At 42.9% G+C, this 27,468-nt stretch overlaps 1 long non-coding RNA gene across 1 annotated transcript; it reads left to right on the top strand.

Moving 5' to 3' along the window:
- The first annotated feature begins 21,192 nt into the window (after positions 1-21,192).
- On the top strand, positions 21,193-27,061 carry LOC118284246. The gene is made up of 3 exons (XR_004784789.2): positions 21,193-21,363; positions 22,205-22,279; positions 23,656-27,061. It is a non-coding gene; the product is annotated as an uncharacterized LOC118284246 (long non-coding RNA).
- Positions 27,062-27,468: the final 407 nt, after the last annotated feature.

Genomic DNA, 27,468 nt, shown 5'->3' with positions numbered 1-27,468 from the left:
TGCTCAAACACATCCATGATTAATTAAGAGGCCAAGTAAAAACCCGTTTGAACCATGCTCCTGGTGCAGAGACGTTTGTTTCACTCAGACATTGCCCTGAGATCATTATAACAGACTTGTGACATCCAGTCAGTTTTGTTTTGTTGCGATCACTTGCACTCAGATGTTGCGCAAGTGCTTTTGCTATTTAAACAACATGGGTGACAGAGAGGAAAATGAAAGCTGCATCAATCTGAAACTATAGCGTAGACACTTGTTGCCCCTGGCGCCATTGTGCACTGCTTTTGCGCCGGATGTAAGGAGCCCTTTATGTTGCCCATCATGGCTTTGCTTATTTGAACTGTCGGAGCAGCAGGGAGCAGCAAGTGGACCAACACATCCGGACATGGCTACTAGTGTAACTACCATATACTGTAGATGCTTACATCTATAGTTGCTTTGTCTGTGATCCTTTACATTTTTTTCGAGTGAAGAATGACTGAAAGACGCAAAACAGAGAGATGAGTTGGGGTCACGAGGAGTTGGATGTTGCCCCCGCAAAGCCTCATTTGAACCCCGCATGCTGCCAACAAACAGAGGGAGGCCCCACAATAATCACAAGGGCTGCTTTTTTCCTGTCATCTAATACCAACAACATATTTCACAGATACGGACGATTGGATAGCGATTGGATTTCTGTGTGTGTGGTAAATGAAAGGAGACAAGGAGAGGTGGATTCTAAATGAAGGCGAGGAGGAATGTGAAAGCATGAAGGATAGGGGACTAGCGAAATCGATGCACGGTGAGTTGCATTTAGTGATTCACAGGGGATTTAGTGATTCACAGCCAAAACAAAGTGAATGGGTGAGTCGCTGAGGAGGGGGACTGTCTGCGACCGCGGGAGTTAGTGGTGGGGCCTATATGTGGACGTGCACACGTCGCAGCTGCGCAGTGACCCGGAGACGACCTTGTTGTATTTTAGAACAGAATAGCAGATACCGGGTATGATGCCAGCAGGGTGGCGAGGTCTGCTGTTGTTTTGTTCAGTATACGTGTTGTTTGTGTCCATATCTACAACAACACCAGAGAACATTAAGAACAAGTCTCTCATGCTTCTGCTTCAAGATCAATTCTGAAAAATCTACCAGCAATAAAGAGACTCTTGTTGAATGATCGTGGGATTTCGTGACAGGTTTCTGAACTCAAATGACATATCTCATACTCTCAGTGACTGAGCAGTGTCAGATTGTGATCCTGTTCAGCAATAGACCATCACAAATCCTCTCTGGAACATATGCCCGCAGCATATAATCATATATACAGAACATATAAACAGATACAAAACTCTACTTAAACAAAACTGCTCGTCAGTGTGCATGCGAGGGAAGTGGCACGCTGCAACTTGGAAAATTCAAATCAGCCCCGAATTAGCTTTTTAATCCCATTCTACCCACAGACCTCGCAACCACCTTCTAACTGGATTATTCACACCGCCTCAAAAGCTCAAAACAGACACGTGGACATGCAGGTTGTGTTGTTGGTGTCTGCAAGTAAATTGATAAAAACTCTGATGTGACAGCAGGAGAGGACAAGGATGGAGAGAGGAAAAGAAGGTGGAGGAAACACTCACTAAACTACTGAGATGCGCCCTCTGGCTCCCACTGCAACCCCAAGGTTAGTCCCCCGTCCTTGGCAAAACTGCATCGTGAATATTAATAGCTCAAAAACTCCGGGATCCCCAAACCAAGTGCTGTGCGTGCCAGTGTGTGTGTGTGTGTTCGTTCGAATCATAGCCACAGCGATGCCAACCACAATCATTATGTCACATTCTGCAACAGCCAAACAATACAGAACGGTCCAATGCAAAGCTTTATGTTCCGTTTCATATAAAGTGTGAGATGAATATTTTGCATTTTTTCAGGATCATGGGGAAAAACAGATTTAAAGATCATTTGCCAGAACAATTCTGCACCTCGGCAGAAAGATTAACTCAGAAATAACGGTCACTGATGGCACTTCAAAGCATCAAGCTTCACAAAGTCAAAAGGAAACCCTTCTCGTTAAGCAGCATTTTGTTTTAAATCCCTCCAAGCGTCTAAATGACACTTTGTTTCATTATTCACTGCGGCCAGCGACCTCCAGCATAGAGCTGTCAGCTTGGTCTGAGTCACACAGCCAATACTTGGCTGAGTGACTGATTGATGATGTCCAGTGAGACTCAAGCTCACGGACACACACCGAACATAGAGCGACACACACGCAGAGCAGCCAGACACACACACTCAGTCGCACATTGACAAATAGTTGCGGTTACTTGAATGTGGTCACAATCAATGTGCAATGCCCGTCATTTTTAGCATTAAAATTTCATTTAAAAAAATCAACTGTTTGGCTTTGAGTAGCTTCGCTGTGCATATTCTACTGTGAAGTATTTAGTCTTGTTTATTATAGTTTTTCAATGTGTACTTTTGTGTCCATAATCATAATGTAAAATGTCCTTCAGCGCCATAAACTTCAACCTAGTCCTACTTACCACGGCTGCTGTCTGGCTCCAGTAAACATATTCACCTGAAATTTAACCTTACTACAATCGGTTCATTCCATTTTCATCAAGCCTGCTGTAACCAAACTGTCCACGCTCCCCCTCCCCCATCTCTCCGCCTGTCTCTACTGTATTCATCTTTCTGAAACGTCCATATCCCCTCCTCGAAGCAAGACGAACACACTGACCTTCAGAAAAAACTGACTGAATCTTTCTCCACATGCACGTTTCCCCCTGTAATCACACTTGACTGCAATAGTTTTTATTTTGCTATCTATCTTTCCTATCTCAGGTAAAAAAAGGATAACTTAGCCATTGACCCCCCCCATGTACGTTTGTCTCAGCGAGCGTTTAGAACTTGTGATCGATTTTGACAGATGTCAGCTGGGGGCTGCTTGCCGACGTCACCTTTTGCCTGAGGGATGACAGCCTCTCTCTCTCTCTCTCTCTCTCTCTCTCTCTCTCTCTCTCTCTCTCTCTCTCTCTCTCTCTCTCTCTCTCTCTCTCTCTCTCTCTCTCTCTCTCTCTCTCTCTCTCTCTCTCTCTCTCTCTCTCTCTCTCTCTCTCTCTCTCTCTCTCTCTCTCTCTCTCTCTCTCTCTCTCTCTCTCTCTGGCACACGCACACGCACACACACACACACACACACACACACACACACACACACACACACACACACACACACACACACACACACACACACACACACAGTCATGCCATGACGTGCATGTCATCTGGGGCATGAATTTGTGACAGCGTGGGTGTCTGAGAATCTTAACCTCTCTTTTCTCTTTCTGACTCACACCAATGTACACAGCTTGTGTGTTGTTGTTTTTTATGTCTCGTGCACAACTGAGCACAGCTGAATAATGTGGCATCTCTTTATGTTTACCGGCCTGGACGAAAGAAAACCAGGCAGAAAAAAAACCCTGTATGAATTACTCATGAGTGTAAAGTGCATACTTTCTCCTGTTTGGCTCACTCGCTTCACTCTTCCTTTTCATTTCCCCTTACTGCTTTTTTAAAAAAATATATTGTTCTTGCCCCCGTTTGCCATCTTCCTTATCCCCCGCCGTGTCCTTGTGGAGGCTGTTCCAGACGTGTCCTCTCCGTCCAGACAGTCACTCCAGTGGAGAGGGAGACAAACAGAGACTCACACACCCACACACATTCAAACTGGAGCGTATTATGTGGAGGTGACCTCTATGATGGTTAATCAGCAGACAATTTGTGTTTACACAGATCATCCACCTGCATGTGCCACATTCCTCATTCAAACACGGTCTGGCATGGCAGGCTCAACGTCAAGTGAGTGGGCTCACTCATTATACTGCATGTGCTGGCTGAGTAGAGTTTTTACAGTAAAAGGCTGTTGTTGTGCTATTGCCTCTTCATCATATTTTTCTAAAAATGCCATTTATAAATTGTGGGATGTTTTTGCCATAATCTTTATTCCAAGAAACCTGTTGCCTGGTTTATGTTCCCTGGGAGCTCTAACTCTAAAAGGGTTTTTCCCTGCAGATATTGTCACTGAATGTTCTTCAGATATGTTCATTTGTAACGTTGCTGTTTCCGATGGGGTCTCGCTGTCTTCCCCTTTCCCCTGTCATCTCCTTGCTGTATTTCTCTAATAAAGTGCCATACATGCATATCAGTAAAATAAATATAAATATAGTACAGTACATAAGTCATTTTTGGAGAAAGGGTAATTCAAAATGCTATAATGAGTCTGTACAGGGAGAGAACACCAGGTGATTCAACCTCTATCGCTCTTATTTAAGAGTCTCATTGTGTGAGAACACGCGTATACACATAGATGTGCTGTCACATACACATGCCACACCACAGTAATGGAAAGCTCTGTTTATTAGACTGATAGGCTGTTGTTTTACACTTTAAACCACAAACCTGAAACTGATTCTCCTACTAGACACCTGATTATTGTATTTTTCTCAATTCACTCATCCCATATGAGCAATACAAAGCTAGTATAAGAAGTATGGAAACATATAAAGCTCACTTTATTATCGCCGACCAATTTTTCCCAGGGGGCATAACAATTGATTTCCAAATGGGCGTGGTGTGAGAGGTAACACAGCCGCTCCTGTTCTTCTTGCAGTGTGTGTGTGCGTGTGTGTGTGTGTGTGTGTGTGTGCGTGCGTGCGTGTCCTTTCATCAGGGCAGTGCAACCTGAGCTTGTGTATTGAAGCAGTGGCTGCAACCAAGCGCACAGAATTCAGTCAAAGTTCTCCGTGTGCCTGTGAAAGCCAGTAGAGTGGACAATAGAGAGAAAAGAAAGAGGGGTTGAATTAAAGCGTGGAGACCCCTTTTCACGAGAGACATGTCGGTGAATCCCATTCATCTCAACATCTCATCACATCCGTCATCGCTATCCATTCAATTTTCTTTCACGGCAATCTCATTTTCTACTTCCTATTTCCCTGACGTGTCATTGATCTGTTGGCGCAATAAATTGTCTTTCCATAAACCGTAATCGTTTATCTTTGGTGTACCGTCACAGCAAAGAGTCTGCATGCGTTGGACAAACACTTAAAATAACAAATTGTCCCGGGTTGGTTGAGGACAGCTAAATGGCCATAAGTAGAGGGGAAAAGCCCATAAAATCACCCTCTGATAGATCGTTGGGGTGTGCTTGTCTGAGGCAGGTGCATGGGTTTTATAGGTGCAAGTGGCTAAGGGAGATGGATGGAAAGCAGAGACTGGTGGGTGGATGCAGGATATGATTGAGAGAGCAAACAGAAAAGTGCCAATGTAGAGAGCAGACAGATGGATGGAGTCTGGCGTGCCCGGAAACCGCCCCAGCCTCTACCCTAAAATGTGTTGTCCCATTAATGTCGCCAGAGGGGTTGTTTTCATGCTGCAACAGAAGTTGTGTCGCTGATACTGTTGTGGAGCTCGGGGAGGCTCGCAACGCCGCCGCTTCAGCTCAGGCCCTCTCCACTGTGAGAGGCTGCTAGAGCCGCAGGTATCTGAATTACCACAGCACGATGCAATGATTTCCCCTCTCTCTCTCTCCCTCTCTCCCCCTCTCTCTCGTGATGCTCTTAAGTGTGTCCCTCTTTTTTATCAGGAGGCTCTTTAGAGCACTGCCCTCTCATCTCTCCTGTAAAACTCATTGTCAGTCTAATTACTCTGACCATCTGTAAAGTGGCTGTGTGATCAGGGTGCTATGATATCGGGGGTAAGATGGATGAATGGGAACTACAGAAATTAGATTTGAGTGTATAATATATTAGATAAGCCACAGCTACACAAAGTCTGATAATCGGTCGGAATATTTGTCCTGCGAGATTCAAATCAGACGACACCGATTGTCCTCGGCACAGTCTTCCGAATGCACTGTGTCTAATCAGTCCTCGGTTTTGCATGGTGTGTGTGTGTGTGTGCGCACGGAGAGGGTTATCTGTGTATTTGCCTCCATTTGTACATGTGCATGTGTGTCCTATGGGTGTTGAATAAGTAATGCAGAGGCGCCTAATGAAAGATAATGTCTAGTTAATGATCTGTCAAAATGAAGTGTTTGCTTAGTGAGGAAGGGATCATCCCATGCTTTAATTTCCACCCTGTGACTCATACTGGAGGATATTACTTCTTCACGTGTACATATAGTACACACACACACACACACACACAATATATAAACACAGACGTGCATACACACACACACACACACATTGACAAAAAATGAAAAAAGCTTTTCAAAGCAGGCTGCGTTATGCTCAGGCTGAGCTCGGGTGCCAGTGAATGTTATGTTTTGTTTGTGTATATACTGAGAAGTGCTGAAGCGTCTCATCAACCACTTCAGCTGCCTGCGGATTAACAGAGGAGATGGAAAGAGAGCACAACCGCCAAACCACCCTTAAATGGCCATCCAGCCAACAGCTATGGAGGGAGGATTAGCCTCTGCTTTATTCACCACACATCATTGTCAGGGAGAGCTCTTACCGCTAATCTTGGCAACAGCCCTCCATTCTCTCTGGGGCCGAGCCCCTACACAATACTTTTGAATACTTGGGGTGATAAGTGTTGACGTTTGCTGCAATGCACAGTGCGGAGATGTGGCTCGAACGTGAACCAAAACAATGCAAAATCAGCCTGGAGAGGTGAAATGGCCCTGGAATACACACACACACACACACACACACACACACACACACAGAGGTGTCTCCCCGGTTCAAGCCGAGATGTGGTGGTGGATAAGCACCGATGAGACAAGAGTCTCACTCACTCACTCACTCGCACACACACACACGCACGCACGCACGGACGAACGCGCACACGCACGCACGCTGCTTCGAGCAGGGAAAAGAATTGTAGATAAAGAGGTCGGGCATAGGTCAGGGCGGCATTTACTGTTAGAGAGAAAGAAATGGAATCTTTTCAAAAATGGCACCACATTGCAGGCAAGACAGATAAGAACACAAGATAATCAGCTGTGTGTCTGTGTGTGTCTGTGTGTGTGTGTGGGATTCTGGACACGTCGCCTATATTTACAATCAAGTGATTAGTCTAGAGACTATCAGACTTACTGTAGGGACACACAGTGGGTGCAGCTTTAGTGCCTGACTGGAGACACCGACACGCATCTGAAAGGAAGTCCTCTGGACAGACTGGGACACACACTGGGACACAATATACGATGCACAGTGCGTTTCCTTTTTCACACCCTATTGTATGTAGACTATCCAAAGCTAAACCTCCAGACAGAGGAGCATCTGTGCATGAAGTGGCACCTGAGACATGGGTAAGCAGCCAACCATGTCAGCCACTGAAGCACACAGATGACCGCCGGGCACCTAATGCAGTGCATATGTAGCACAGTGTACATACAGTAACACAGACCCTCAGAGTATTAAATCATCAGGTGAGGCTCTGGGGATTGGCCGTATTTGCTACTATGGACAACATATATTTAGTCTGGGGGGAAGATATCTGATTATTTTTGCATGCAAGACGGGGATGTTGCCGCTGTTTTTACATCGTCGCTGGGGCTTAACCATGGATACAACCGCTCCCCAACTTATTTTCTTTTATTAAATGAAACCAACGCCTTCCAGACACCAGGAGCTGATTTTACAGTGAGATAATAGACTGTTGTGTGGTGTTGGACCAGTCTTAATTTTGTTGTTAGGTTGGTCAAATGAAAGTTTAGCAGTTTCACAAAAATATGGTAGTCGAGGAGGGACACATGAGGACCAGAGGCACCAGTGGTGCATGTAATGTTCAAGCAATCTTCATCACTATATACTGTATGTTGTGTTTTTATGTTTTTACTGTGGTACTGAGTTTTCAGTTCAGTTAGAAAAACACAGAATTTATTGTACAGCTTTGTGAAGGGGATGAATTGGAAGTCTGACATTAGTTGATGCCTATCTTTGGGAAATTGGCCCCCACCACTACGATGGTATTTGATAAATGTCAGGCATTCATTTATGTAAATATTGTATATGCTTTATAATTTGATCTCATATATCTATTGTTCTAACTCTCTTGGTTGGTCTATTGATTCAAACACGAGTGTGCACTGTAACTAATGTGCTCAGCCGTCCATATAACCTCTATCTCTACGTGTCGTCCCACTTAAGACTAGTGTTGGCTCCGTGTGGCAGACACTATTATAAACTAGTCAATCACCAGCACATTAATTGATGTGAGTCGTGTCCTTGCTCAACACGAGGGAATGCAGATAGATCCCCCACCTATTGTCTGACTGCAAACTTCTGCCGCAAGGCTTCCATCTGTCCTTAAATGCTGGCTGGCATTGTGTGTGTTGTCCAGGCTTATAATGACCACGATGCACATGGGATGTGTTGGATACAATTGGTAAACGAGAGGGAACATTTTTTCACATCCGACTGGCATGCACAAATCCTTCCCTAGTTCAGAGGTTCCATTGTATCCCAGAGAGAGAGAGGAATTTTTAAAACAGTTAATAAGTCAATATCGACATTTTAATAAGGCGACCTTTGTTTGATTGAGCAAATTCCCCTAAAGATTTCATTCATGCCAGGTATTTGCTTTTGTCGGTTCCAGCCTCACAGAATCCCAGCCGATAATCAGCATTCAACTCAGCACCAAGAGCCAAGCTGTCTCAGGCATCCTGCTGTTTCCTCCCACAGGGCAGAGCCCTCTTTAAACAGGGATGCTTCACTGGAGCTCATCCCATGTCTGTCACCTAGCCACCAGCTTGGTGCCACAAGGTATAAAGGCTGAAGAGCTGGGCAGTAAAGTTTGGTCCAGATGTTTGCTGCATGGTGACCTTCACTTTGGACTGTCAATCAATACCCACGAAGATAAGATGGACGGGATTCCACCGTAGTGCAACAGTTGTATAAAAAAATGGACTAGACAAAGCTTAGCATTTATGTTGATATAAAACATAACTGCTAAAAAACATAACTTATAATATATTTAATGGCGTTCTGCCAACTAGGCAGGGCTCTAATCTGTAAAGCAGTGATCAGCACCGTCAGGGTTGCCAAGTCGGTGTGACACAAACTGTACACACCGCAACAGCATTGCTATCGTTGCCGAATGATCATCTACATTGTAAGACTATAATTGTTGAGTGTCGGCATCAAAAGCAGATATTCTCTAAGCAGTTATTTCACCGTATAGCTGGTTGCTGGGCAGCGGCGAGCGCGCACGTGTGTGATTGGAGTGGTAGGCTGCTGTGTGTTCGTGCTTATCAGTTTGGTGATAGGTTTTGGTTAGATTTAAGTATAAATAAACTATTTCATTTAAAATATGGGTATTTATCCATAGATATCAACCATCTTCATGCAAAATAAGTCTACCCAATCAGCGGACAAAAAAAAAGAGTAAATTCCGGCTGCCAACTCTGCAAACTTAACAAAAGTTATAGTGCACTCGGAGGTAAAAGTGACAGTAAGATAGCGCACAATGCGCATCAATCAACCTGAGAGTCTGTGGACCGCTTTTCTTACTCTCACAAGTCAAACTGCCTTTAGTGAAAATGCCCATTTTGCTGCCTTTCGGTCAAAGAGGCAACAGACAACTTTTCGTGCCCCTAGTGGTTCCCGGTGGTACAAGTGTTCGATCGCTGTTGTAGAGATGCTGCAGTAGCGGGACGCCAGTGAAGATGCAGGTATTTTTCCTCAGAGTCCAATGAGATCACCTCTTTGTCGAGTCATAATTTTTCTGCGAAAACCACATCCTAGTGGCCATGAGAATAACATCACGAGGAGGAGGCTTACAGGGGACCAATATGAGCACAGACGGTGCCGTTTTTCCCATCGCCATTATACATTGTGCAATCAGTTATTAATGACAAGTCCAAGCCAAAAAGTTGTCCATTTCCGCTCTAAGTAGAACTGCTGGCCCAGAACCCAGAAGCCTACTGTAACTGCAGGAGACTGCCAGAGCTATATCCTTAATGAGGTGCAGGCTCCAGCATGCTCTTTAAATCTGCTATTGCATTAAGCTAATCACTGACACAAGCCTTTGAACAATTCAGAAAGCAATCACACAACGTGCCTTTGCCCCAAAGCTGGTTTTCAGGCGGTAATATACAATAGGACGACAGCGAGTGAACCTGTCGCCATCAGCTACGACCTCTGAACCTGGTTGTACACGTCTTAGCCTGCTACAAACGGAAGCTGCAGCCAGGCCTGGCAGGAATTTCATAAAGCAGTTTCGTGGTTGATGAAAAAATAAATAAAATAAACAGATCAAAGAAACCACCAACCTCAAGACCCTGGTATCACCTTTCTGGCAGGACGCACAGACTAAGAATCAGAGGGAGAGGGAAAACACAAGGGTTGGAAAGAAGTGGGAGAGCAATGGAAAACAACAACGAAATCACCGCTGCTTGTAAAAGGGGAGACTCATCCGTTGTGCAACTGAAAGATCAAGCCGGAGGAAACGGCTACTTTCCCTTCAGAAATGATTTGCTAAACACTCTGAAGATCCTGGGGGTTTTAAAGCCTCTGTTTACACACGGCATTTGCCGGATTATGGCTTGCTGCCTCTATATATAGTAAATATCAACGTGTCATGTTCAATCTCAGCCACACAGAGCCGGGCTGAGCTGGCGTGTATCAATATACACGCTATTGCAGTCAGGCAGGGCTTCGCCTACAGGCACTTAAAACATGCATACTCATTGCGTTTGCACAGCACAGGGCCAACAAATCCAGAGTGAGCCCCCGTGGCCTGGGCAGAGAAGCAGATGTGCCATCCTGAAGATGAATCTACTCCACAAATAAATCAGACCTTTGTAGAGTTTTCTCCAGAGGATTTGATTTGCTAGGGCACACCTGCGCACTTACACATGCACACACATACAGTATATACAGTGCAGTACTTAGCAAACACACACACACGCATAGTCCAATATGTTCACACACACACACACACACACACACACACACACACACACACACACACACACACACACACACACACACACACACACACACACACACACACACACACACACACACACACACACACACACACACACACACACACACACACACACACACACACACACACACACACACACACACACACACACACACACACACAGGTTCTGGCATTACATAATGAAGGCTGCCTTTCTAATCCCAGGGTGGCTGAAGTTCCTCACCCTCCACCTCAGCAACAGAGACAGGGGCTGATACAGAGAGGAAGGGATGCAGCGGATGAAATTCTCTAATCTAGTGTGAAATCAGTCCTGGAGGTGTGTTTCTTTTAGCATGAGAGCAGGCAGGGGTGCGCTTGTCATCCAGCCAAGTCTACTGTGTCAAGTGTTTGAAGCTGTATCAAACGGCGACAGTTGAAGATGCACACTCACTTTCTGATATTTTCTGCTAAAAAAAAAAGTGAGTGGCTCAACGAAGAGTGAAAAAGACCAGAGCTTGAGAGAGAAGTTCGGACCCTGCCTACGTTCTCACCTCTACACACCTGGTCAAACGCCGCCTCAAGTGGGGCATATTTTGTGAGTGTTTGGTTTCTTCTTCTAGTAGTTTACTCATCCATTACGTGTCTAATGAGACACAATGGTTTGATATGATAAGTCTCCCATATCATTACCCCACTTAAGAAATAAGGTGTACATCTATTGGCGTGGAAACGGTGACTGGTAGGTGTAGTGTTTAGTCCTATCTCAGTTACTGATGCAGCATTAGTGCTTTGCTGCAATTTCTATTTAGTTCGCTGGCGGCAGTGAATCAGCAGGCTCATGACTATTCTGGCTGCTACCTGAAATATTTCAGTGAAAGACAAGGAAAGTAATGGAAAACAGAGCTATTTTTAGGAAAGGGTTGAGGTGGTCAGCCACTTGAAAGAAGAAGGCGCGGCTTTCAATGGAACTGGAGTGTTTGTTAAAAAGCATTTGTAACTTCCTGCTGCACAGCTACAACATGTCTCAAGTTAAACGACCCTATAGAGACGTTTTTAACATAGGTTTATATTATCTTCATTCATTCTCTAGAAACGTGCCAAACTCCTGCAAAGCCGACTTTTCAGTTCCACAACCGATCTTTAACAGAGGACCTTTTCCCTGTACATAATGCATTAAGAGCAAGTCTAAACAAATTAGGCAAGAAAGACACAAAATAAGAGGACACTGAAGCATTATAGGGCAGATATACCACTACCAAGAGGCAAGACCTAATCAAGTTATTTTCATCTAATACTGGACAGCATTCCCTTTAGTGCTGACCTTGGGGTAGACGAATTACAGACGGGGGGAGAAAAGGAGAATAGGAATGAGCAAATCAAAGAGAATAATGCTGCCAAGCAGGAACTAGGGGGCTGGAGAGACAGACCGGAAAGCAGGCACTGAAGGAAAAGGATCATGTCAGGAGATATGAAGAGGCAGAACTTGAGGTTATGAGTGAATGACAGACAAAAGGAAAGAAGAGAACACCAAAGAAGCAGGAGTGACTCTCTGATTTCACACAAGATGAGCTGGAAGGGGGAGGGGGGGAGCTGTAATATTCGCCTCGGATCTACTGTATTACAGACAGGCTCGGCAGCAGTTTGCACTGAACATTATTCTTTTTTGCAGTCAGGTTGAATCTATGCTCAATTTTGTGAAAAATGCTCCCACACACGTAAGGTGAATGAAACAATGTTTAGAGAGGCAGCAAGAAACACAGAGCAGCAAAGGTGTTGAAATACTGAAATTATTCTGAAATGTTCCTATAAACATTTTTAGCATCCAGCCAGGTATCAAGGGGTAAAAATGTTTGATAATTTGAGGTACAGTTAGTGCGAGACAGGATTCATTTCTTGATTTGGAATTGGTTAACATACAGTATTAGTATCGAGGTGAATTTATTGGCAGCGTGCTCCACTAATCACTTTTTCTATTTCAACAATTAATTACTACATGTAATAAACAAGGGGTCAGTCGCAGTGTCAAACCCACAAAACATTAGCTACCAACTCTGCAGCATTATCGAGCCACTCGTTCTGTGACCTGCAAATGTTCAGTCTCACTGCTCACAGCAAACCCCGTGTCCAGCAGCAGCCAGCAGCAGCTGTCAGCAAAAAAGACGAGTCTGATGAACCCACTGTTCAGCACCAAACCGCAGATGGACGCACCTAATCATTTGCAGCCGGGGGAATTAAGTCCAACATTTAGCACTATGGCTTAAAGAGCTAGACATTTTTTCTTGGGAGAATGTAGACACCAAAAACAAAGCTAAATCGGATGTAGTGGAGTTGGACTTGAGGAGTCCAGCAACATGACTCCAAATAAATGTTTATGTTCAAGCTATTTTCATAGACCCAGAGTGCATTTACCGTGGAGGATCATAATCACGGTACTTCTGGGTTTGTGTTCTTTTAACAAAATTCCGTGAGTCACCCCACCCTCATTCAGATACACAAACCACTTATCTGCTTTCCTTATTCTGCTCAACCACAGCCACCCAGAAGTGGAAGTCCACCATCCTTTAGCCATCAGCACCATCCTCTCCCTCCTCCTCCTCCTCCTCCTCCCGTTGGAAGCCTGCCGAGTGGAGGCATCCCCCTGAAGGAGCTGTGGGAGAGGGAAGCTGCATGCTCGTGTTGTGCAGCGGAGAGGGGACGACAATACACGCAGAGAAAAGGGTCGTGGATGAGGAATAGGGGAGTGAGGGAACACATACCAGCTGTTCCCGCAGATGAAAGTGGCGGCTGATCACTGGCCTGTGAAATACAGAGAGAAGGAAGGGCTGTGGTTTACCGAGGCTGGAGCTCTGCGAGTCTACATGTGTACGAGGGAAAAGAATCCTCTTAGCTTCAATTTAGGAGGCTGTCCGTTACTAAAACTTTCTTTGGTTCTTTACTAGATATTTCACTTTAGTGCGTTGTGAGAGAAAAGTGATGGTGAAGTTAGTATCAATGATGAATTAGGCTGCATGTGGCGTCTTCCACAAGGCTGTTGGGTTTGGTGGAGTATTTATTACATGTTTATGTCCTTCAGGAACACAAAAGCGAGTAAGTAACCAAGTTATCTTGTGTTGTACCAGTGTAAAATGTCACCGACTGAGGAGACAAATGTACAGTATTTATTATTTATTCAATTAGCTTTTCAAACCAGGTGATGCCAACAGCCATGATTTTACCATCTAAGGCAAGTGTTGAGGGTTGGAGTAATTGACCCCTCTCCTTCCACAGAACCTTTTATGTTACTATTCCACCGATCTAACATCGCATTTATGTCAAAATCATAATGGACAGTTTAACAAGAATCTATAGCAAGGCTAGCAACAGAGTGAGGCTGTAATTAGCTGAACTCCATATAGGAAGGTCTTGCCACTCTGCAGCCGTCTTGGCATCACCCCTTGGTAGTTATATCGGGCTAAACGGACAAGGCTCCCATCGATCTGAATGAGGAAAGAGCAATAACTGCACTTTCAATGGTCACTAGGAAATAAATACCGTCACCAGTCACATCTGATGGAAAAAGCTTAAAAATGTTTGGTGACTTGCCTGAATTTAATTGTCTTTCTTTAGGTAGAAGGTTTCACATAACTTTCATAACTTTGATGTGTAGAGAGTTTGTGAGGATTAAAATTAATGGGATAAAAATATCTTTCTTGACTTCAGGGTCTGCGCAGTAATGTACTTGGACTTTCCGTCTTACGTAAGGAGTAGAGAGATCAGTCAGTGCGATAAAGTTGGTAATGACACATGCAGTTCCGCTCAATTATAACTCACATCTCGACAGATCTTCACCGTTTACATCATTAAATATTTATAATGCTGGTTTATTGGAATACGGCATCAGAATGGACTGTTTTTTTCTGGAAAAGTCTCCAGATTATGCAAACGTGGCTAAAACAGACAACTTGACAGTGTGTTGGTGTTGAATGCAATAAATGCAAAATTATGAAAGTCTCATTAAAGTCCCCCGATTACTGTCATACACTGTGTCCATATGTCAGAGGAAGATATGAATAATATATTATGGATTGTATTAATACATTACAATTTGACATAAGCTCCAGTGACGGTATGAAACATGGAGCATTAATCATATTCTCTTTGTTTGTCTGTTATGACAGCAGGATTACCCATTTTTAAAATTTTGTGGAGGGATGGGGCATGACCCCAGGAAAACCCATTAAATTGTGGAGCGGATAAACAGGCAGATCCAGGATTTTTTATTTCTTTCCACTTTCTTTAACATGGCGAGATAAAGCATTACACTTGGCGAAGGTATACGCTCTCCGAGCGTCCTGGAACAAGCCTGTGGGTTCATTGTGAAAGACCCACTTTTATGATTAAACAGGCACAATCTCTTAGATGTTATTGTAACAGCAGAGCCATACAGTCCATCTAAAAGGCATTTAAATCATGTTTTATTCATAACTCACTTGTATCAAGAGCCAAGATATTTTTGGAAACATTAAATGTTCAAAAACTGTTCATTAACAAGCAGGTCTTGGTTTGGATTCACAGCTGTTTGATATTGTGTTGTGTCGTCTGTTTGATAAATGTGGGCTTGAACCACATGACTAATCTTGAATAAGGTTCTTTTGCAACAAGTCCTGCCATGTTTCTCTTTGCTCTTCTTTGTGAAAAGATGTGAACTGTGGTCAAAAGTCATGAATGCAGCTATTTCATCAATCTGGGCTTCAATTAGTCTAATCATGTCACCCTGACTAATGTGACAAACGTGTTTATATTCCTTCTTCCCTATTAGCTGATCAGCCTCGGCCAGGACAGGTCCTTGAAGCTGACAGTAACCAACCTGAGAAACCATCGCCTGAACAGTACAAATATTACAGTAACTCAATGACGGAGTCGTCCTGAGCATGTATCAGAATATCATACAGGACTTCCCTATTATTCCCTGGAGGAGATCCTTCTGCTCTCTACACGCCCTTCGTCGATGTGGCGCAGGACGAGAGGTGGAACACCAGACCGCCTCCTAAAATGAATGGACCAGCCATCAGGTATGATGGTGCCGGCTGCAGGCTCCAACTCGGCTCCTTCAACTAAACTGACTTCTTCCTGAGAAGAGAGACAGGAGGTATGAAGGGCGATGTGGGTCCAACACATGGAGTTTGAAAGCAGGACTGTAACCACAGTCATCTCCCCTGTGCACCACCCTGAAAGCAGCGAGCTGACAAACCCCTGGAGAGTGAGCGACAACGGAGCAGACAGACACGTTCTCGTGTCAGTATACCAAAGAGTCTGCACAGCATGCAAAGACACAGAGGAAGACGGGGAATGACATTGAGGAAGAGAACAGCAGCAACAACCGCAGAGAGACACCCCCGAGTGTGATGGGATGGTCCAATGGTTCTCATGGCCAAACTGGGACATCCAGCAGTTTCTGGAGGACCTGCAGGCAACCTATCAGCAAAGTTAGCTAGGATAGCTAGGTCAGAGCCAAGATTGATTCTTCTAACAATACACTGACAATACATTACTAGCTGTTTAATAGGGTTCTCAAAACAAAGCCTCCTGTCATTTTTTACTATTCATAAAATACTTTACCATGATATGTAGTTGATCCTGTACCCCTGTTCAGATCCAAGTCCATTTCAGGGCATGAAGGGATTTTTTTTTTTCTCATAGGGAAAAACAAAAATTCTAAATGTGAAATGTTAAGGAACAGAGATGAGGTTTTAGAGGTTTAATCAATACCAGCAGGGGAGCTTTAAATATGCTGTGATGATATATTAGCCTCCTCTAAATACTACTCGATAATGGCATAGATGGGCAATAAACTTAAGTCAATAATACAATTAATGTCACAACTCAGTTAAATATATATCGTCCCATGTATATAACAGTTTCTTCCCTATCGACTGTTGGTTAGAAGAGGAGAGAGCATGCACTGGGAAGTCTCTCATTAAATAGATATATACGCTGTCATTTGATGTTATTATCTGAACTATTGATAAACAGTTCTTCTATTTATACCACTTACACCAGCATTTATACCAGCAGGCTTCAGAAACGGTATCTGTTAAACTCGCTGTCTACTCATACCCCCAGATTTTTTTTTCTTAAATTGTAACTTTAGGCAATTCATCAGACTTTGCATCACTTTTTTTTACAGACTGACATGTGAAATCATTTAATTGATTCAGTTAGTAATTTGACGAGAAGCCTGTTTTCTGACTCACTGTACTGTAGGAGCTGTTTCTCATAGTCTCTCTGGAGCTTTTAGCCTCTGTGAGCTTGCAAATGTAAACAGTTGTGTCTTCTGCTGTAAATGCTACTGTACATCATAGATTCTATTTGTGAGTCTGCATCAAAATACTTAATAATGGAAATGTCTCAGCTGTCTAAATATTAGTACGTCAGCTCAGCAGCAAACATTTGGTCGACAACTGCACATCATCTTGAGCTATTAGAGCCGATGCCTCTTTTTTTCTCTGGGCAGCCTGGCAGTCTGCTGGTCGAGTCCACTGAGTTGTCAGTCATGCAGTCAGCGGACCAGTCTGCCAGCTCCTGATGGCCTGGAGGCAAATAAAGGCTCATTTCCTCGCCATCACCCCATCAGAGCTAAAATGGCATGGCATAGGTACAAGGGCCCGTGGTGGAGCCATTTACACGTGGCATTTACCCACTAAATGTGCTCGCTGGCCCGTGGATAATGCTCACGCGCTGACTTTCTCTGGCCTTTATTCTTAGCAAAAAAAAGGGACTAATTTATCAGAATTCTTCAGAAAATAACAGCAGCGGAACAGTTTGCCTTTTCTCTTGATACAGTCGTTAAAAAAGGCCGTTCGGATTACTTTCGTTTTATCCCCCCACTCTTTATCCCCGGTGCGCTCCGTCCACCCTGTTGTGCCTGAAGCAAGTGTGTCGAAGGCTCAACTACATGTTCGTATTGATCGTTCACACAAGGATCTCTCATGGGTTTAAGGTACGAATGATTTTTCCCTCCGCACACTGTAAATGTGATCTCCACTGATTGTGTACTTCTGTGATTATGCGCACCTATACCGCTGGGCGGGACTGTGTGTGTAAACACAATGAACAGTCAAAATTTCGACAAAAAAAGAATACATATAGTACAAGAGTTTACATGGAAAGACATCCCTAGTCAAACCTAGCTCCCCAGGGGCACGAATACAGAGCCTAATCAATAACCACTACACAGTGACAGGATGAAGATCTTAACCATTAACAATCAATTTCAATCTTCTCCCTCTAAGCCATGGATATACACCCAATATACAGTTCATAGAACCTCTCACTTACTGATTTATGTTGCATAGTTTGTTTTCTTTGCTTGTAGCAGTAGAAAAAAACTAATCTGCAGGATGTTCTCATATTCCTTTAAATTTGATGTCTAAGAAAGACCGAGGGGAAATTGTGAAATACATAAAATGTTCGAATGGAAATAATGAGATCAGACAATTAAAATTAAGAGGACAGAGAATTGATCAGTGGCCCAAAAATGTTGTATAAAAGAACAAAAAAAAGAGGGGCACAAGGGAAGGATGGAAAAGATTTTGTCACATCTCGTCTCAGAGAAAAATACAACACAAAAACAAAGAGAGCATCAATAAACACATTTTCAGCCAATGGTCTTAGGGGAAAGAAAATTGGACATGAAAGTAATCTATGTGAAGCTTTATCTCATTGTTTTACAGAGAGGAAACAAAAGAAACAAGCCATGGTCCTCCGACTTGAAGTAAAGGATGAGAGGATGTTGCCTGTGTGTACTACACAGTAATCATCTCTAATTATTGTTGCCAAAGCTCAAATCCCCGCAATCACACTCGGGGCTTAGCTACACTTATCGCACTGTGCACTAATGGGATCTGCCTGATTGAAAATAGCGGGTTATCATTCAGATTTATCGCACAAGGGCGAACATCCATATACACCGATCAGCCGCGACGTTAAAACAGGTAACCCACTTTGATATTTTTTACTTAGTCAAGCCACGAAGCCTCGGGAAAAATAATTGAAACGACAAAATAAGATTTAAATCACATTACCGATGATTCAGAATGGACTAAAACTGTAAAAAAAAGGCCATGGATATATACACCAATCTGCCACAACATAACACCCAGTTACCTGTTTTAATGGCATAGCTCATCGGTGCAAAAATGCTGAGCCAATCAGAAATTGCTACAGACAGACAGATTCCTGCAATTATATAGTATGATGAAATAAATGAATAGTCTGGCACATTCTTCAAGTGTGCACCACATACTGTAAATAAAAATGGACGTGGTCACTGAGTCAGGAAAGAGCCTGTATTATCTTTAATGATCAGCAGAGGGCGACTCCACAGGTTGCAAAAAGAAGCCAGTTTCTACAGCAGTCTACTTCTCACTTGATTTATAACTTCAGGAAACTTTTTCCTGAAAAGTTTACGGCCTCAATCTATAGTTTCAAGTCTTCTTCAATACAGCACGATGTTCATTTTGTAAATGTTGGTCTCATTTGGAGTAAAATCTAGGATAATACACAGTATGCTTAGGGGCATGGTTACAGCGTGATTGACAGCTAGTACCGACCAATTTGTGCATGGTTGCAGGTGGAGGTGGGCCATGCAGTCTCACTCAGACCCACCCCAAGATCCTCCACATATGGTTACTTCTGGTTCCCAAACAAACAAGATGTCGCCGGTCAAATTACTAAACTCGAGGCTTCAAAACGCTATCCCACAAACCAGTGGGTGATGTCACGGTTGGTTGCCTCTTGGTGAGCACAAATTCTCTTCAGCCAATATGTACAGTGTACAGCAGTACATATTTCATCTGTCATTACTCTAAGCACGCGCACGCACACACAGATTTGGTCTACTTGCACAACGGGAGCAATCATTAGATTGCTAAACCGGTGAAATGACTCCACATGCTGTCTCACTGGGAAAGCCTCTGTGCTGTGCCAGAGTCAGTGAAAACTATTTTTTTTTTCAACTGCAAGGTTCCATGTGCCCGTCCTTCAACTGGAGGTTTGATGTCACAGGTCTAGCACAAGTGTTGTACCTTCAGTCAGTAATGTGTGAAAATACAAACCTAGGTGCCACAGTAAATGCAGAGGAACATCAATATTTCAACCTCTCCTTCATGCAGTTCATGCAAAGTGAATGACTTTGAATTCTCGAAAAATACACAGGTATATACAGTTTTCCCCTGTACCACTGGTTTCTAGCCTAATTTTATAGATAAAGATGGTAACGCGAGGTCTGTTGTATGATAAAATGTCTGAAGCAAACATCTTCTGCAGCTTTTTATCTCCTTTCACTCCCCGTTTCTACTTTCAGCGACCAACTTGAGGTTGTATACTTGTTCATCTCATAGGGGATTTCTGCTGATTTGGAAAGGTTACCCTGTGAGGCCGTAGGACACATTATAAAAACATCGTTGCGAGATGTTAACCAAATACAACATAAAAAAATCCATTTAATCAGCTGAACTGACGGAGTGTGTTGCTCACTCCTCTCTTAACACAGCTCCTATTTAACGTAGCCTGACAGGACCTCCTCCCACAGCATTTACTCTGCTTTCGGTTCACTCTGGGAGCACATGAAAGTTTAAAATAGAAGGCTGTTAGTTATAAAAAAAAATGCTGCAGCTTAGTTTTTCCAAGAGCGTAAAATTATGTTAAGCTGTATTTTTGCATGCTAAGTGCTTTCAACCTGAGGGTCGGACATCTACAATTCATTTGAGGAGAAAGGGAGGGGAAAAACACATTCATTTATATATTTCATTTCCTTTGTATTTATTTCTCCTTTTGGGTTGCTCGTGTGAAGAAGAAAAAAAATCGCCCTCAAACGTTTCTGTAGTGTGTCTGCGAATCTTTTTGATCCTTCCTGGTCTCGACCTCTAACAGAGTGATTGATCCTTCCCTCAACACCGCGCTTAAGCTTTTGTCTCTGGTGACCTATCTCCTCTACATCCCGTGTACATGCAGCATGTAACACCAGCAGGCGGGCTCACGGTTTGAATGCGAATACATTTTCCAACAACACGGGCATCCTCGAGTACGTCCAGTAGACATCTATCAGGTTTAGTTCTCTCTCTAAATGCAAAGACAGAACCAATTTGGGCTGAAATGAGGAGCCGGAGTCTGTCGTCACTGCTACAACAGCTCATGAGAATGACAAACAGAGCAACGAGCCTGAGACTGGAGGAATGGAAATGAGACAAAGGGTAAAAAAATAAGGAAACAGGAATGAGAAGTGAGTGTGTGTGTATGTGTGAGAGAGAGAGAGAGAGAGAGAGAGAGAGAGAGAGAGATGACAAGGCAAAACTGAAGGATGCCAAGAGCCACCTACACCAATCTCAGTGGTATATGGCTAATTAATCTCTCGGCAGGAGCGAAACGTCAAAATTGCTGAACCACAGACCCAAGACGGCTATGAGCAGGAAGTGAGGTGAGTGAGGCGGGTGCAGCATCCGCAGGAAGAGGGGGGAAAACTACAGGATATAATTAACGGAAAAAGAAAACTCTGTGCCAAAATAACAAGTGCATGACAAACAATAACAGAGGTCGCAGCATTAAGGGTGTAGTGGAGTCTCGTCTCCTGGTGCTGAGATGCAGCGTATGGCTAAATCCAGATAATACTTGGCATATACATATTCACTGCATATGAGATTATCCTTTTATAATTGCATTATACCTCACTCTTTCCTTCATTTAAATTTCATGCTTAACGGAGCATTTTTTTCTTGTAGCCACATGTGATCTTATCTTTATCTTGTTAGCCACCATTCGTTTTAGTTTATGCAGAACCCTATAACAATAAACTTGTACATTATTTTATTGATGAATGGAATTTGCTGTCATGTTATAAAATTTGCATGTCCTCTAAGGGTGGTTTCAACAGTTTAAGCTTGAAAAGTGCTATAAAAATACACTTTCTTATTTATAGATTTATTATTGTTTTGTCTATTGAAAATACAACATAATGTTTAGTTTGGTACTTGGTCGTGTTTTATCCGATTTGAATGGGAAATTGAATCCAGACACTAAATTGTTTCTGAACAAAAGTACTCGAGAAAGAGATGAACAGGGAGAAAAAGGGGAAGTAGAAAATGTAAAAACCTTAAATTCTTTCTGCACTTCTCTTGTCGTCACATGAAGTACGTGAACGATTTCAGCTGCCTCCACTCCCTGGCTTGTTCCCTGTCACTCATCTACTCGTGCTCTATATTCTCCATCCATCCATCCATCCATCCATCCATCCATTCATCCACCCACCCACCCACCCACAGGAGCAGGCATGCACACACACATGGTGATTGGGGTATGAAGAGCCATCGATCTTGAAGGAGCGGGCGTAAAGGCAGGTGAGCAACAAGAGAGTATGAAATCTATTTCTTTTGACGAAGACAGAGACACACACATAGTTGTATCATGCCAGAGAAATACATCACGCCTTCCTGCTGTGACTGGGGGAAAGAAACACCCAGGTGCTCCTTTCATTGCATCGCTGACTGGTCCCCAGATGCTCTTTGTTGACACTGTAGTCTGAGGAAATTGTTGGCATGCTACACATGTTTGCACAAGTGCACACACACAGATAAGGCCCACTGAGATAGTGAAGTCAAACATTAAAGTCTGAGTAGTAGATAGATAATAACAGAACACGCGCACAAAGACACTGAGTCAAGTACACACGAAGCACCAGTATTGTATATTGGCACACAACTAGACAGAAAACATTCAGGCCTATTCATGTTAATGCGATACATTTATATGCAAAGAGATTTGCGCTTTGATCACAGCAGAGAAGTTGACAAATTGCCTCTTGTAGGCAAATAGTGAGATAGCATTTTTCTAATTACCCAAGGCTATCACTGTAGATTGTGGTCCAAGCATAATGCATACACACACACACGCAAACGCACACTCATCAGCCACTAGAGCAGTGAGCAGGTTTTCACTCTGGCCCATCAGCAGTAATAGGTTTTCACAAACACCGTCACGACCCGAGCACACGCACACAGACACACACACACACATACCTACACACATTCGTCACACCTGAGGGGATTCATTCTGCTGTTGCTATTTTTGGCCATGAATGAATCCAATCTTTCATAACTTACATTATTCAAACACAATCCTCCTGATTGAGAGGGTGCCACGGGGATATGGAAATGGTCTCTCTTCAGAACCATACACACACACACACACACAGAGTCAAAGCCATAGGCAGAGCTGTCCACATGACAAACGAGGCTCTGAACCCTGAGCTATTCAAAAAGATCTGCAGCCAGACTAGAGCGAGGGAAACCCCAAGACTCCTCTCCCCTTCCTACACCTGCTTCCCCTGTGTGTGCACACGCACACGCACACACACACACACACACACACACAATGTGCTTGCCTGTGTAAACAGGAAGCAGATTGTCTACTCTGCAGTTGGTTACTTATATAGTTCCAAAAAAATGTGAACATTATCAAATTTTACCTATAAAATAAATATAAAATAAATGAGTTGAATTTGACAGTATATCAGAATATTACAAACTAATGTGCTATTGTTTTATAGAAGACTCTTCACCGTGAATTTTTATCTGTTTGGCAGAAGAAATGTATGTATCTGAAAGATGTCCTCTGATTAGATGTATTTCTCAGACTCCAAATCAAATGTGACACATCTAATTGAGCTTCTCGCAGACACGGCCTTACATAACACAAGTGGTTCTTCTCATTACAGTAATGAGGCCGTGGCTGTTGCCTTCAAAAACTGACTCCAACATGAAAAGCATTCAGAGAGGATGTCAGGAGTCAGCGGACCCAACAACAATGAGAGCACTTCTCCCTCTTCATTGCTCAACAAAAACTTAACATTATCAGCCTCCATATCATGTGCCATTGTCTCTGACATGAGCCCATTTCACATGATAGCAGAGCCGCCGGGGCTCAAATTAAACGCAGGGCTTGAACGTCGCGTGTCGAGATTGACTTTATCGCTGGATCTCTTGAATGAGAACGGCGACGGGTGTTAATGGCCTAGAAATGTCACTCATGCAAAGTCCATCCACGCAAGGCGGATTTCCAGGGGGCCGAGGAAACATGCCTGGGCGGAGAGAACGACTGCCGCATTGAGTGGAACCTATAAACACAAAGATCACATCTCAGCTGTCGCTGTGCTTATCTGCTCCAAGAGTCTTTTGGGGGAAAGAATGAAGAAATGTCTCTTTTTTATGTATGTATGCATGACGAGTTTGTTTCATGTACATGTGTGTAGTCAAAGCTGTTTTGGGCATTTGAACTGATCACATTGTTAGGTGTGCTCTTTTTGCTCTTAGTAAGCTTTTCAATGTGTGTAAGGTAGAATTTGAATTCAGTCGTCTGCTTTCCACCGTTACATATTCGGCAGTAGTGCTGCAACTATAGATTATGCTGTATTATTAATGAATCTGTAGATTATGTTGTTAAAAATCAAGGTCAATCTAAATAATCAGCATTTTTTCGCATTCATTTCTAACACAATCGATGAAAAAAATATATTATTAATATTCTCATCATGGTTCTTTTAATTAGCTAGTCTGCCCTGGTTGAAATGCTGTCCTCTTCCTGAGTTAGATTTGTGACTCACAAAGATTACAGCCAAGCAAAAGGCCACATCAGCATAATGGATTTCAGAAAAACAGCACTCCACTCCTCACGTACAAGTGCACATGGAGTATTTTTTTTTCAATGTCGATTTTTTAGACATTACAATGACTTCCATTTTTTTCAGGCAACTTACACTAAACTGTCCCCAAATTAAAGGATCTTCTGCTTCAAAGTCTTAAATTGGTCTGTAACTGCAGACCTAAATATTCCTGACTGCTCGTATTAGAGCAAAAAGAACAGCAAATTTAAATTTACTGCAGCTGGAAGCAAAGTGAAATAAAAAGTAGGCAGACGGAAATTTTTTATTCCATTATTCCCAGCGGTACCACACCATCCAACTTTCTCTGATCGCACATCACCCATTAGGACCCATTAATCTGCCATCCCGTAAAATACACCTCGTCTTTTTTGCATAAAACACACCCCCCACAGATTCCCCCTCCGGCTCTGTGCACTTTAACAGCCACACAAGCAGAGGCATATTCTTTACCCCTCCTGAGTTGGCAGCAGGTATGTGTGTGTGTGTGTGTGTGCGTGTATGTGTGTGTATGTGTGTGTGTGCGTGTGTGTGTGTGTATGTGTGTGTGTGTGATGCTATGTTATGGACACCTAAGGACGTATTTCTGCCCATTAAGCCAGATTTACACCCTTCTCCTACCCCCTCTGTCCTCAGGCCATTCTGCTGTCCATTTTTTCCTCATCCATATCGTTTCCTCGATGATGCTTCACCCATCTGCCCTCCTAATCTGTTCTAATTTTCTCCTCTCCTCTCACAAACTCTTTATGAGCCATTACCTTCATTAATTGGTACCTTTTTATGCCCCGTTCATAACGATCAGCCACAGCATCATTGTAAAGTAAAGGTGATTAACTAATCCTAAATCCAACATGTGTGGCTGTTATTTCAGCTTCGACGTCATATTTCACTTTTAAAAACTGCTGACTATACAGAGCGATGAATCACTGTGCCGCCGTCCAGAGAATGACAAAAGTCTGAGGGCAGAATAAACAATCACCTTTGTCCAAAACGGAGTTGTGCTGGATCAAGTATGCTAATAGAACAATGATGAAGAGCTTTCACCTTCATTTTTACCCTGTCTCTCTCTCTCTCTCTCTCTCTCCTTCGCTCCGTCGCTCTCTTACCGATTCCTCATGCATTAAACACAGAATTTAACCTCCGCCTACAGACAGCAATCTCTTTCTGTACCTGGCAAGCTCTCACCCACATGCAGGTCCACCCATGCACTCTCTGACGAGACAGAAGCTGAGGCAGAAAGGGGGAGAGAACCACTTCACTTTTAAACATTAAAAATATATACGACACAAACCACAGGCACAGCGGAAATAGCTGTTCGGCCCTCTTAAGATCACTGTAGCTTCGGCAGCGTCGGTCTCATTTGCAAATGAAATTACTTTCTTAAATAAAAGCTGTAGGTGTGTAGTCATAGCAACGTAACACTTTGCTGAGAGAGGATACTTTGTTTATCTGGCACTGACATTTCTCCCCCTGTTTTGATCTGGAAGTGTTAATGCATATGACTTTTTTTTATATTGGCATATTTAGATTCAAGCAGTCTCTTTTGTTTTGTCTGCATGTGTACATGTAAATCTTATGTCTAGCATAGATAATATATGAACAAATACAGATCAAATAACCTCAATCCAACTCGAAATGATGATACAGAATCAAACTCCTCTAACAGATTACTTAACCTTGTAGTTCTTTAGCCTTACAGCCCATGGAGAATGACCTCAAGTGCAACAGCTTGTGTGAGGGTATAGGTTCGTTCATTATTAAGCACCACATTCAGGGCAATAAAAAAAAAGTGGCTGCAATCTATAGTCCCCATATAATGCCACATGGATTGGGGCCTAAAAATTGACACAGAATTAGACGAAGGCTATAATTGAACCCATCGCTCCATCTGCCTGTGATACTGGAAACTTCATTTGCATTTTAATTGCGATCAATAAAGTGTCATACGAGCATATCTGTCCAAACTATGATCTATGACGATGGAAAATGTCACAAAAGACTGAGAAAACCTGATAATATCTGCGAAACAGCAGTGGAGGGGTGGTGCAGGAGTGGTTACCAGGGGTCCTTTTGGAGTGTCCAAACGTCAACCTTTGGAGAGCGCCTCGACATATCCTTAGATAGACATGTGTAAAAGTATTCTTATCAAATCTGAACTGAGACTAGGTAAGGCTTTATGCTGTGGTGTTTTTTAGCTAATAGGTTCCAGCAACAGTCAGTGCAGACATTCAATTACAACCAAAAAATATCAGGCGAGAAAAAAAATCCTTCAAATTCAGGCTTTTCAAACTTGGGTAACTCAATGCAAGTACTGTAGCACGTAACACTGATTCTGACCGTTAGGCATAAACTTCAGAGTGTTACATTTATTTTGGGTATGCTTTGGACAGGCATTTTGACCAATTCCACAGGAATGGCAAAGGGTTGGAAGTTATCGGCCATAAAAGATTTAGAAATGGTCAACAGAGATGATGTACATATATACTGGTTGTGTGGTGTGACTGATTGTGAAAGTAAACCTCGTTTTAGACAGTGATCATCATTTTATAAACACATATAATGATTATAAGATTCTGGGTTTTGATATATATATATATATATGTGTGTATGTGTGTGTGTGTGTGTGTGTGTGTTTTTCTTTAACACATAAGTGCTTTGTGTTCATTGTGTCTACATTTATTCTAAGCGTTATAGTCAATTTCCATAACAAGATGGATCCAGGATGTTTGAGCACTAGCCATTTTGCATATTTATAATTCATGTACAACATATTCAAAGCCAGACACTGTTCAACAGTAGGAGGAGGATGTGTCACAAAAAAGCATAAAGCCTTTAAATCATTTATATAAAATCATGAGACTATGTGTGCTG

This window comes from Scophthalmus maximus, chromosome 10 (assembly GCF_022379125.1).
Source record: "Scophthalmus maximus strain ysfricsl-2021 chromosome 10, ASM2237912v1, whole genome shotgun sequence".
NCBI lineage: Eukaryota > Metazoa > Chordata > Actinopteri > Pleuronectiformes > Scophthalmidae > Scophthalmus > Scophthalmus maximus.
This window is presented reverse-complemented; position numbering and strand designations above follow the sequence as displayed.